The following is a 14,554-nucleotide window of genomic DNA, read 5'->3' on the forward strand; positions in this document are numbered from 1 at the left end:
ATGATGGCCAGGGACTATGAGGCTTTGTTTAGAAGAGTTTTCTTGGACCAACTTTCTTCTACGGTTATTTAGCTCATTGAGAAAGAGATTTAAATTTCTAAAAATAAAGCTTCCTAAAGTAATTCCTGACAACTGTGGTTTTTTTTCATTTGCTCTGAAAATGCTCCAGATTTGACTTCAGTCTTCCCACCACAGTCACTTAGGCTAATGAACTTGGACAAGGTCACACAGCACCGTGATTCAGCTGTAAGCAAGCCAGCTCTTGCATAGACATCATATACATTTGAACCTTGTGAGGCGGGGGAAGGTTTTCAAGCCCATTTTTATAAGTGTGAAAAATGAGGCCCTAAGTTCTTCAGTGACTTTCTTTGGGTCACACTGAAAACACGTTACTGTTGTTCAGTCACTAAATCATGTCCAGTTCTTTGTGACCCTATGGACATAAGGTGGGACGAAAACTCCAACTCGGAATCCCGGACTTCCTGCCCAGTGCCCCCCCGTTCCCTGCTCTCACGCCTTCATCCATCGATGTCCTGTTTGTCAGCACATTCCTATCCGCTCTGTCGGTACACTTAGACTCTGACTCTCACCTCTAATTCTACCACCTGGCCCAAAGTTTCATTCCCGCTCTCATAGACTGTTGACATATTAATAGCTTTTTTTTTCTTTCTTAAAATTTATTTTAAATTTAAACAATTTGAAATGTATTTAATTGGAGGATAACTGTTGTGTTGGTTTCTGTTGTACCGCAATGTGACTCAGCCGTAAGTATACACATATCCCCGCCCTCTGAGCCTCCCTCCCAACCCCTCTCCCCCCACACCCCACCCCCTCCCGAGCACTGAGCTGGTTCCCTGTGCTACACAACAGCTTCCCACTAGCTGGCTATTTTACACATGGTAGTGTATATATAGACATCGCTTTCTCATTAATCTCCCTGCTTCTGCTTCCTTCCCCTTTTAGACTATTCTCATATCTCTCTTAAAATATAGGTCAAGACAGATCTTGTCATTCTTCTGCACAAAATCTCCAAGTGCTTCCCATCTAATTTAGAGAAGAAGCCAAAGTCTTTACATGGGCTTTATGGCCCTTCATGACTGGGCTCCCTGATACTCTAAAATCACCTTCTACTGCTCTTTCTCCTGTTTATACTCTGCCAGCCACACTACCCTTTTCTTGCTGTTTTACCAGTATTCAGAAAGATTTCCACCACAAAACCTTGGCACTTAACTCTTCTCTCTAACTAGAATGTTCTTCCTGAAGGCGGTCATGTAAGCCTTTTCCTCAGCAAACCCTTTCTCTCTCCCTCTTCAGCTTCACTTTTCTCCCTTGCATCTGTCACTCTCTAGCATGCTGTCTGCTTTACTCATTTATTTGTTTATTATCTGTCACCTTCCAATAGATTGTAAGCTTCATGAGGGCAGAGGTTTTAATCAGTTGGCTTGCTTTTCCCTAGCACTTAGTATAAGCAGTCAAGGAATATTTCTTGAGCAAATCAGTTTTGTGACAATACGCTAGGGGAGGGAGGGAAGAGTAGTTTAAACAGCTTTGCACTGGAGCATCCCTCCTGCCTTATGAGAGAATACGACTGAACTAGAGAATAGCAGAGGACTTTTAGAAATTGATGGTCATGAAGCATAGAGACAAGCATAATGGATTTAGAACCAAAAGAATGGTGTTTAAATTTCATCCCTGATATTCAGTAATGTGTGATCTTTGACCAATCACTTAATATCCCTGAATTTACATGTCCTCAATTATAAATTGGGAGTGCCCCAAGTTTGTCTTACTGAGTATCTGTAAAGGCTCAAATGAGAAGGAGTATGGTTCTCAATGTGTGCAAGCTTACGCTGAGGCATGTCTGCTCTGTGACCTCAAAACCCGCACTGAAACACCACAGGTCTCACGTCTGTGCTCCTAGCCCCTGCTCACAGTCAGCTCCACCCCGTCTGGAAGTGGGTGTGGGCTCGGGGTGGAAACAGGAGTGCTGGCAGCAGAAGATGGCTGAGCAGAGAGAAAACCCACTGGGCTTTGTTTCAAAAGAAGCCGGGACCCTAATACATCCTCCAGGACGACATGGCCTTTCTTTGTGCTGAGGATAAGACCAAAAGAACACACAAAAGTCAGTGTCTTAGCATTTTTGACTTGTTGCGTTTCAGGCAAAGTGAATCTGGTCAGTAAGAAGGTGGTTTTCTGTAAGCCAGGGAAAAAGTCCTCCCAGCCCTTGATCATGTTGGTGTTCTATTAAAACAAAGCAAAACCCAAAAGAATAAAAACACAAAAAAGTTAAAATCTCTTCTACTGGGCATCAGCTTTCTGAATACAGTTTTGCCACATTGCTCCAGAGTATTAACAGCCACCATCTGCCATCAGAGATGGCAGAGAGCCCTCCAACACTTAAAAAGGATGCAAAATTTGATACCCCTGAAAGCTCTCCATAGAATTATGTTGCTTTACCAGATTTGGTAATATGTCATGATGGAAAGGCCTCTCCAGAATTTGAAAGTTTCCAGAGAATTCAACAGATATTTAGATGCTTTTCACCTAAATCATATGAGCCTAGAGAGGGGAGTGCTCAAATCAAAGAGCTGGAACTCAAAAAGCGAGTGGTGTTTTCTTGAAAGTAGCTTTCACTTTGTAATTCAAGGGCAAAAGTCACTGAAGCCTAGCTGTCCTGATGATGCACTTCAGATACCACGTGATTCTGGATCTGCTGCTGCTATTTAGCTTTGTATGTGATAATCCCCTGAACTTGTATTCACCTTGGTTTCCCTTCATATTGTAATATTGTAAATATTTGACAATATTGTAAATGTCAATGGCTTTAATTAAGTGCTTTTAAGTAGTATATTGATTAATAAAGCATGTGGTTTCTAGTTAAGAAACATCAGGAAACACTAAAATTTCAGAAACAGTGACCAGTTGGGTGGAAACACATTGATATCTTTAGGGGTGGGTAGCACTGGCCGGAGAAGGCAATGGCACCCCACTCCAGTACTCTTGCCTGGAAAATCCCATGGGCGGAGGAGCCTGGTGGGCTGCAGTCCATGGGGGCTAAGAGTCGGACATGACTGAGCGACTTCACTTTCACTTTTCACTTTCATACATTGGAGAAGGATTAGGCAACCCACTCCAGTGTTCTTGCCTGGAGAATCCCAGGGACGGGGGAGCCTGGTGGGCTGCCGTCTATGGGGTCGCACAGAGTCGGACACGACTGAAACGACTTGGCAGCAGCAGCATTGACCCAGGCCAGTGTTCATGAAATACAGCATGCAGCTCATAGATGGCTTAGAATTTTATCTCCCTTTTCCCTTGTCCCAGCGAGTTGCGGAGAGATGAAGCTAGTTTTGCAGGTGCCCGAGTTAGGTTGGAACCACTTGGGAGAAGGAGATGCTTTTCTCTACTTTGTCTTAGAGCTAACTTTAATCTACAAATCCCTTAGGAAAGAGAGAATGTATTCCTCAAAGGAACTCCAGGCCTACCAAGTTGTACTTGATTTGACAGGCTCCTATCCCCAAAGTGTCATGCGTATCCACCATCTTGTGTAAACAAAGGTCAGCAACCATTCCTGAGACCCCAAGAACTGACTGACACGCCCTGGGTAAGCTGACCTTTCCTGATACATGCCAAAAGGCATTGAAAGAAACTGTGTGACAATCACAGAAAGTCAGAATTAAAAAAGCTTGTAGAGATAAGGAAACATGCCTCAGAATGCCACGTTATTCACTAAAATCACAAAGTTTCACTCCTTTACTGGTACACCTGAAAGAACCAGGAGCTGGAACTCCTTCTGTAATTACAGACAAAAGGCTCTTACACAGCCTGAGGCAATCTGCTTAGTTAAGAAAAACCATTTCCTAAGTTTAAAGATATTTGCTGGCTTGCTAAGCTTACTGGAAACCCAAACTTCCCTGCACCGCCTCCATCTGCATGAAATTCAAAGCTATTCCCATCACTGGTGTTTGATGTTCCTCCAACTTCTTTGGCAGTGAACAGGTAAACATCTGGTTTGATAGATAATATGTAGTTTTGACCTAATGCTTAAATTCTGGAAAAATTTTTCCCCTGACTAGAAGAGTTTTGATTATTTTCAGCTAAGGTAATTTTGGAGGTGAATGTTGACAAGGGAGAGAGACAGACAAAGAGAGAGGGCAAGCACGCAAATTCTTGGCTAAGGAGGGGCAATTTTTGAGATATACCAGGTTTAAAATAAAAATTAAAAAGGTCACAAGAATCACATGTAAAACTAACTAACACTCATAAAATCAGACTTGAATGAATTTCCAGTCATCAATTTTCAAAAGCAAAACATGTTAAGAGAGAACATTACAAAAATGGTAAAAAGATGAAGAGAAAACAAGTGACTTCACAAGTTTGGGATTTGTGTTTGACTTAGTTTCTTGAACAAAGAGATGGAATAAAGGTGATGATGTCATTAGACGCAGTTGTGATAATTGGCTTTTGTACCGATAAAGTATGTATAGTTTTCTAACCATAGAGCTGTTAGAAACGCTGCATTTATATTTGCTATTTGATCCATATTCTGCTAGTTATATTTATGGTGATGAGAACAGCAGCATGTATCTTTCAGTGGGTAGCATTTACTAAGCTCTGTTTCAACCACCCAGCTGTCCCAGGTCCTGAGAGATAGTTGCCGAGGAAGGCGTGGGAAAAATCTTTTCCTGGAGAAATTTAAAACTTAAGGACAGACAAAGTAAACCTTCCTGCATGCATTTAAAATAACTTAAGAAAATTTGTGATGTCATGAATTGGAAATAAAATTTATAAATGTACTTATTATAAGTCAATTTTATATTTTGATCCCACATCATTACATATGTAATGATATCTGAGATATGGATGATAGGGAATAAGATTGGCCATATGTAGAAACTGTTGAAATCAAGATTATTTATACTCTTCTCTCTACTTTTGTATATATTTGAAAAACTCATAAATCAAATTTTAAAAAGAGTTGGATTCCAACTTTGCTACTAATGGGCTACTTGAGGGAAGACTTTCCTCTGAACAAGAATAATATCACCTGTCTCTTCACAGTTTATTCATCTCTGCTGCATTTTCATCTATTTCCCAAATAAAATCTTCCTCAATCAACAACACTGAATTACTCTAGATCTTTATCAATGGAAATATAATCTCAAGTGCTCTGCTTTTAACCTTCCAATGACTAGAGCCTCCCTCAATGACTCTAGGGTTCCAGCTCTTAAAGTGGCCACAGGCTAAAGGCCACCCATCTAGACCAGGTACTTCATCATCTCTGGAATTATACTACACACAATATTATTGCAAAATTTTAAACACATACTTATCATCCCCAGATACTCCAAACTGTTATAGCCAGCTCTGGGCACATTTTCAGACTCAGTTCCAATAAACCAGACCCACTTTTCTCACTTACTCTTGGGCTCTCTTCACAGTGATCTTTAGGAGTGATTATCTAAGGACTACATAATCTTAGTCCATTACAGAATCATGTACACCTTCTGTTCTTTTTGATCAGTGCTGCAAGAAGCATCTGTGGGCATTGTCAATGTATTTCCTGAGAAATAATGCTGAGTTAAAAGTACATTATACTGATTATTACTCCAAGTAAAAACAATAGTAGGAAAACTGATTTTCCCAAAGGGAAGGACACACTCCCTCCTTTCTGATTTTACTATATACATGCACTCTTTCCTTGAGTATCAAGAAGTTCAATTAAGAACTTATTTCTGATTATAAAAATAATAAAAACATTCATTATAGAAAAATTATAAAGTACAGAAGAGTAAAAACAGGGGAAGGAGAGACAAAAAATAATTAACCCATTATTCTGCCATCTAGAAGAGCCAGAGCCACTGCTAATATTCCTATAAGAGCCAACTATGACATTCAATTGATGGAATTTGAATTTATCATCATGGTTGATATGAATGCTTACCTTTCACTTGGTTGATTTTCCCAACTTATTTTTTAAGTATATATATTTTGAAACTGCTTCAAGTCACTTTGGGGAAGAGAAGGGACAAATAAAAATCAATATTTAAACTAATGCTGTGGTACTATCTTGCCAAGACTGGGTCTCCTGACATAATACCCAACTGTGGGATTATAGTATTAAATCAGAAGAATCACTGGTTGCACATTAAAAACTTCAAAGTACTATAAAAGAATAATAATAATAATTAACATTAAGTAGTGTGTAGTGCTGATTGACGTTCATACATTATGTCATTTAATATTCACAATAACCTTCTGAAAGGGTATCATTATTCTATTTGACAACAACCACCACAAGAACAACAATAACAACTACAACAAAAATCCTGGAGGTTTGGGAAGACTAAGTAATTTTTCCAATTAGAAACTGGCAAAACTAGACATAACTATATGGAAAAAAAACATGATGTGATATAAATTTTTGATGTAATGGAGAAGGAAATGGCAACCCACTCCAGTACTCTTGCCTGGAAAATCCCACGGACGGAGAAGACTGGTAGGCTATGGTCCATGGGGTCGCAAAGAGTTGGATGGACATGACTGAGCGACTTCACTTCACTTCACTTTGATCAAAACTTGGAGAAATTCTCCAGGAATTACTACTTAAATCCAGCCTTTGATGTTCTGAAAGAATACACTTCACTCTTCTGTAAGATAGTGAGGTTCACATCATAGTCCCTAGAACCTAAGAATGTGATATTATTTGGAAAATAAGTCTGTGCCAGTGTGATTTCAGATAAGGACCTTGAGATGAGATCATCCTGGATTATCTCAGCATGCCCTAAATCTAATGAAAAGTACCTTCACAAGACACATGTATAGAAGGGAAGAGAAGGCTGTGTGACCATGGAAGCAGATACCAGAGTAATGTGACAGTAAGCCCAGGAATGCCTGGAGCCACCAAAAGCTGGAATAGATAAATAACATATAGCCCACAAACACTTTGGAGGGAGTGTAGCCCCGTGGGCAAGCTTGCTTTTGGACTTTTAGCCTTCAGAACCACAAGAGAATGAATTTGTGTTGTTTTAAGCTACAGAATTTATGGTAATTTGTGATAGCAGCTCCAGGAAAAGAATACAAAATTCCCAAGAAGAGAACTAGAACCAACTTGGAGAAAGTAAAAGAATGAACTTCCTAAGTGCTGGAATTGCTCAAGAGTGTCAAGGCCAGGGTTATAAAATCCTTTGCCTCTGGTAATTCGAATATGGTTCAGCGGGTTAAGGGTCGGGAGGAAGAGAGTCCACTGAATGGAAATGGGAGTCAGATTTACATATTTCTGACTGCAGTTTTCTGGAATCATTTCTCAGGAATACCCAGCTTTTATTCAGATCATTGTCCATCATCTCTGTTTGGGTTAAGAATAATTCAGTTAAATCCAAACAGGAAGATTAGTTTCTAGGGCCAGAGGAAGTCAGTGTTGATTATGCTTGGAAAACAGATTGGGAATATCTGGCAGACATCATAACTCATCTCCCTAAAGCTGATTCATCTGATGTTTTCTACACTTGTAGAGGAACAGATTTTCTTACAGGCAAATATGCCTTCTTTATTTTCTGATGACCTCTTATTGTGGGCCACTAGCCTACCTGAGGACACAAAACTCACATAATTGCAATTAGCCTTGCTGTGTAGCCACTAAGTCAGGTCCAACTCTTTTGCAACTGCATGGACTGTGTAGCTCTGCCAGTCTCCTCTGTCCATGGAATTCTCCAGGCAAGAATACTAGAGTGGGTTGCCATTTCCTTCTCCAGGGGATCTTCCTGACCCAAGGATCAAACCCATACCTCTTGCACTGGCAAGTGGTTTCTTTACCATGGAGCCCCCTGGGAAGCCCCACAGTTGGCCTTAAAGTCAACTAAAAATTTTCCTTATTTTTGAGATAGTAAAGAATTAACACAATAATTTGAGCCCATGTAGATTACTGATTAGATGACTTTTTGGAAGCCACATAGTGAAGAAGAAAAGTTAAAATTTTACATAACCTCCTGCTCCTTCTGCCTCTGTAACTCAGCTTGCTCCTTGCAAAGTCTGGATCACATAGGTCTCAGAAAGTGGGACTCACAATGCTAGGAACTGGAGCTTATCTCACTCACCCTCGTCCTGCTCTTTGCAATCACCCGGCCCCTGCAAACCTGCAAACCCACTTAATCATGCCTGTGTATAAAACCTCTGTAGCCCCTTTGTTTAGGGTTCAGAGCTTAGAGTGTTAACTCCTCTGGGCCCACCAGTGTGATAAACCTGAGTTCAACTGTCTGGGTGTGGTGCTTGGTTTCTCAATTACTGGTTTCTGCAACAGCAGAAGTTTTTTAACCTGGGCTTCTTGGGTAGATGGTGAGATAACTCCACCATCCTCTAAAACTGTTAGCAAATTTTTTCTTTCTGGAAGGACTCTGGTGACCCTCATATCATCAAGTTCAATGAATATCTTTTACCTCTTCTCACAGTATCTCACATCAGATTCTCTTTTCTTTAAAATTTCTCTTCTATTATCATCTATAATGCTATGTGCTCTAGATATTTTCTCTTATCTTTCCAGCGCATCCTCCTGCACCTAACCTTTAAATTCTGGTTCTGTGAATTCCCTTTCCTGACCATGCCTCCTACCAATCACCAGCTCCTGAAAGCCTCAACTCTGTTCCCTGGAACATATGACCAATAACCAGCAAACTCCCCTACATCCTCAACCTTTTTTTCCTAAAGGTTTCTTTTTATTTCCTGCACTTATTGAACCTGGTGCCCTTTTGAGAACAACATTTCCTTGAAGCCCTCTGCTGTGGTTTTGCTTTCCTTATATCCCTGGACTGGGCTGTGATGTGGGGAGGTATCGTTTTTGCTCCTTGTGCCACTTCCAAGTTGCTTTCCTTTTTGGCTCCATTAAAAACCCCTTCATTAAGTCTCAAATCATCAGATAATTTATGAACCTCTCCTCTTTTTTATATAATCATTACCTTTCTCAAGTAACTGCCCCTCATTCCTTAAAGATTTTAGTTTCAGTCATTGGTCTCCGAAACTACTTCTGTCATAATTATTGATTATATCAATATGTGTGTAGATGATTCTTTCATTCCCTGGCCTCTTCCCCTCTACTAACCTAGTTCTCATTCCTACTTATGACACACACTCCTATGATCACATCCTAATCTCTGTTATCACGAAACTGCTACCCTTCATGACTTCCTTTTCCCATTTCACACTTCCCACTGCCATTAGACAGCCTCCTATTGTTCCTGTTTTTTCTTTTTCCTCTCAAGTAGTCCAACATTAATTATCCTTTATCTGTGGTTTTCAGCTGAGGCAATTTGACCTCTACCCTCCAACCATAAGAAGACATTGGAAATGTCTGGAAACATTTATGGTTCTCACAGATAGAAGAGTGTTACCAGCATCTAGCAGGTAGAGGTCTTCTGCTAAACATCATATAATGCACAAGACAGCCCTCCACAGCAAAGGTTTATCCAGTTCAATTGTCAACAGTGCCAGGATTGAGAGACTCTGCTTCACATGACCAGTATCTACAAGCCATTGGTTCTACCATGGTGTTATATAAAGAACTGTGTCCTCCAAAAAAAAAAAAAAAATTGTATGTTAAAGTCCTAACCCCTGGTCCTTCAGAAAGTGAATTTATTTGGACATAGGCTCATTGAAGATACAGCTAGTTAAGACAGGGTCATGCTGAAGTATGGTGTACCTCTAATTTAATATGACTAGTGTCCTTATAAAAAGAATACCATGTGAAGAGACAGAGACACAGGGAGAACCTCATGTGAAGATGAAGGATTAGAGAGATCCATCTGCAACTCATGGAATGCCAAAGATTGCTAGCAAACCACCAGAAGCTAGATGAGAAGAGGCAGCAAAGATTCTTCCTTACAGATGTCAGAGAAAGTATGGCCTTGCTGACTGAAATTTGGATTGCTAACCTCTAGAACTTGAGAGAATAAGCAATTCACTTTGTGGCACTTTGTTACAGTAGTTATAGTAAGCCAATATGCATAGTTTCATTGAACTTTACTCCATTTATGTCCTCATTTCTTGCCTTGCCTAACTTAAATAATAGTGATTGCTAAAGCAATAAAATATACAATATTGCACAACTGTGTTTATTCCCATCAGGAAGCAGAGAGATTGAAAATTTGGATATGTGTTATAGTATTTATTTATTTAAATCACATGATAAAATGTTGTAAGTAAAAATGATAAAATCTGGGTAAGGGTGATACTGAAAAGAGGACCAGGACTTACAAAACACATGAAATTGATGCAGTGGATTCTCCACTGACATAGCAGAAGCCATGAAAATAGTCTTACCCTGTATACCCAAATTGAATCTTTTTTGGTATGTGTTTTGTATTGGTTTATATCTTCCAGGTTTTAATTCCTTGACCAATGACCAATACCCCCCAACCCATAGTGGTGGTGGTTTAGTCACCAAGTTGTGTCCGACTCTTGCAACCCCATGGACTGTAGCCTGCCAGGCTCCTCTGTCCATAGGGATTCTTTAGGCAAGAATACTGGAGTGGGCTGCCATTTTCTTTGCCAGGGGATCTTTTCAGGCCAGAAATCGAACCTGGGTCTCCAGCATTGCAGGCAGATTGTTTATCAACTGAGTTATGGTATAAAATGTCTAATCAAGGACTCTGAGTAAATAATTTCAGCTACTATGATGGGCCTTGAATCATGATTCTGTTCTACTTAAATAAATGATTTGCAAACCTAAGACTGTACCAAGAAATAAACACATGGATGCTAAAAAACTAAATATGACATTGTTTCTGCAAAATTTTATTTTAATACAAATATATCAAGTTTAAAAAATCATTTTACTGCTTTGCATGTACTTATATTAAAATATGTTTATAGGAAACTAACATAGTAGACTATGCTTTTGAACTGTGGTGTTGGAGAAGAAAGGACTCTCTACTCTTGAGAGTCCCTTGGACTTCAAGGAAAGCCAACCAGTCAATCGTAAAAGAAATCAGTCCTGAATATTCATTGGAAGGACTCGTGCTGAAGCTGAAGCTCCAACACTTTGGCCACCTGATGCAAACAACTGACTCAGTAGAAAAGATCCTGATGCTGGGAAAGACTGAAGGCGGGAGGAGAAGGGGACAACAGAGGATGAGATGGTTGGATGGCATCACTGACTTAATGGACATGAGTTTGAACAAGCTCTGGGAGTTGGTGATGGACAGGGAAGCCTAGCGCGCTGCAGTCCATGGGGTCTCAAAAAGTTGGACACAACTGAGCAACTGAACTGAACATAGTAGACAAATGATTTTTACTGAGACACTTAAGGTATTTTACCCATTTATATTTATAATCAATTTTCAATACTTAAGATAATCTGATTTACTAAATTAGAAGTTTACTAAATTAGGCTTTAAGATTTTGAAATGCTTATGAGAATCATATGTAAATATATAGTTGGCCACAACAACAAGGAGATTAGGGAAGCTGAGCCCCTCCCCCACCTCTCTTTATCCTCAGTTCTGTATCCACGGTTCAACCAGTCATGTAGTATTTACTGAAAAAAATCCACATATCAATGGACTCATGCAGTGCAAGCCTGTGTTATTCAAGGATCATCTGTAGAAGTTTTTGTTATAATTAGGTTTACTATAGTTGTGTATGTGTTTAGGAAGGTTTTGTTTATGGGGTTTGCATGTCTGCTTTCTTAGCTGTTCACCAGGAAATCCACTATATGAAATGCGAATATAGATGGAAATATTTATAGGAATGTAAGTAACCAGGTCTCTAAAATGTGTTCAAATACATAGAAACATTCAAATTAATGGCTTTATACATTCATTTGTTGAATTATATGTTTAAATAAAGTAATAAATTTGTATGTTGCGTCTGAAAGATTATGCACTATTTGTTCATGAAATGTATAAGCTAATCTAACAATAAAGTATATACTGTGCTTAACTCCAATCTAAAATTCTTAATTTACTAGATTTTTGCAGTTGTGTTTAATAGTTTAAAAAGAACAAGGTTTTCAGTTTATAACTGTAGTAGATAGAACATCAGTGATAGCACAGGCTACTGTTAAGTATTGTTTCCTGTCCACAAAAGCCTCTATGCAATTAAAAAAAGAAGCCGACTGTTGTCAGTCTGAGATGGATCTAAAAAAAAAAATCTTTTTGATGGAAGTGAGGCTGAGAGAAAGCCAGGATAGAAAGAGGTTGAGCTAGAGAGAAAAACAGTGTGCAGAGAACCGTGGAACTTCACTCGCAATGGAGCAGAGAGAATGAATTAGGGATCCCCAGGAAGGTAGATGCCCAAATCCCTTAATTGGAAAAACTATGCAAGAGGCAGCAAAGAAGGAAAAAAAAAAAAAAAGCCCTCTTCAGTATGCTTCCCACTTCCAAAGGACATACACATACTTGCTATGGTAAAAATGAATCTGACTGGCTTCTTTCAGACTCTTTACCCTGAAGGGGTTTTGGTGGGCAGTGCCTTTCTGGAAAACAAGGGTGTGATTTGTGCTTCTTTCAGCAGAGCCTGGTGCCGGTTCTGTGACTCAGTAAACAGAGCTCAATTGTCCCTCCTTCCCCTTCCCACTCTTTTGAAACTAGTAAACTTTCCTGGTAGGCGGCACTACCACGACAGACCTCCTCCCCTTATAAGGCAGAGAATGTCCATCTGCACTGAGGTCAGGGTCAGAGAGTGAATGGGAGGAAGCAGATCAGGAGAAACATGTTCAGATGGATTAAAATGTAAACCAGGCAGACCTTTATCTGGCTGCTGGCCCTCCCTGGAAGCCCCACCTCCTCCTCCTGCCACCCCTTCTACAGTGACTTCTCCGTCACCAGGGTTGAACCACATGGAGCTATGCTGCTGGCAGGCATATCTGTTGGTTTACAGATTAGGGTTTTTGTCTGTATTTGCTGTTTCCTCTACACCCTGGTGGCTCAGACGGTAAAACGTCTGCCTACAGTGCTGGAGACACGGTTTGATCCCTGGGTCAGGAAGATCTCCTGGAGAAGGGAATGGCAACCCACTCCAGTATTCTTGCACCCCCCCCAAAAAAGAGGGGGGGCGGTGCTCAAAGAAATATTTGGCTTCTCTTGTGGCTCAGTTGGTAAAGAATCTGCCTGCAATGCAGAAAACCGAGGTTCGATCCCCTGGTCAGGAAGATCCCCTGGAGAAGGACATGGCAACCCACTCCAGTACTCTTGCCTGGAGAATTCCAAGGACAGCGGAGTGGGACAGGTTGCAGTCCACAGAATCGCAGAGAGTCAGATACGACCACAACCACATTTCACTTGACTTCCCTGGCGGCTCAGATGGTAAAGCGTCTGCCTAAAATGCGCGAGACCCGGGTTCAATCCCTGGGTCGGGAAGATCTCCTGGAGAAGGAATCCACTCCAGTATTCTTGCCTGGAAAATCCCATGGACAGTGGAACATGGTAGGCTACAGTCCAAGGGATCGCAAAGAGTCGGACACGACTGAGCGACTGCACTTTCACTTTCCATATCAAGTGTGAACTTTCTATTTTGTCCACTCCTATGTTTTCAGTGTCCAGAACAGTATCTATATAAGAGTCACTCAGAGAATATGAGTGGATGCCTAAGTGGAGAACAAGAAATGTGAAAACGCTTTCAATGGCTTCTTCAGCATTTTTTGCTTTAGTTCATCCAAGGGACAGAGAAGACGCTTCCGATTTTTTCCCACCTTCCGCACAAGAAAGTCCCTATGATCGTCCTTAGGGACTCAAAAGAGGAACAGGCAGCTTTCTGGAAAACTCGTAAAGCAAATCTTTTAAAAGGCACAGATGGACTCTGTGTACACAGTCCTTTTTTTTTTTTCTTCATACTAGTGTTCCATGAAAAAGTGTTAGTTGTTCAGTCATGTCCATCTCTTCGTAACACCATGGACTATAGCCTGCCAGGCTCCTCTATCCATGGGATTTCCCAGGCGAGAATACTGGAATGGGTTGCCATTTCCTTCTCCAGGGGATCTTCCTGACCCAGGGATGAAACCCGTGTCTCTCAATTTTACATTTTAGTGTTTTGGTTTTTTTAAAAAACAGATTTTGGTTTTAGGTTTGTGAGGCGAGCAGAAGTAACGCCATGGCAGGCAGCTTAGATTAGGAGTAGGCCTTCCTACTTCTGGGTGGTAAGATTATCAGGCCACCTGGATACAACCAATCAGTTTAACACTGACTGCTGTTTGCCAATTAGGAACGGGGCGGAAACCCCCGGGAAAGTCCCGCACGCGTGAAAGTTTTGAGTGTGTTTGACCAATGAAATTGCTTTGCAAACTTGTAACCAATCCGCTTAAACCAACTACCAATGGCGTGTGCTCACCCTATAAATTTGTGTAACAGCTTGGGCTCGGGGCTCTCTGACCCCACACCACTGCATTGGATGCGGCAGGAGCCCTGACTCGAGTCAGCAATAAACTTCCCTTTTTGTGAGTTGCATTGTCTTGGAGGCCTTCTCTCTTCCCGCTCGGGGATTCGGACATTGGGCATAACAGTTCACAGTAAATTTGAGCAGAAGGTATGAGGTTTCCCATTCTTGCCTGCTCCCCAGATACAGCCTCCCT

Source organism: Cervus elaphus, chromosome 31 (genome assembly GCF_910594005.1).
Source record: "Cervus elaphus chromosome 31, mCerEla1.1, whole genome shotgun sequence".
Classification (NCBI taxonomy): Eukaryota; Metazoa; Chordata; class Mammalia; order Artiodactyla; family Cervidae; genus Cervus; species Cervus elaphus.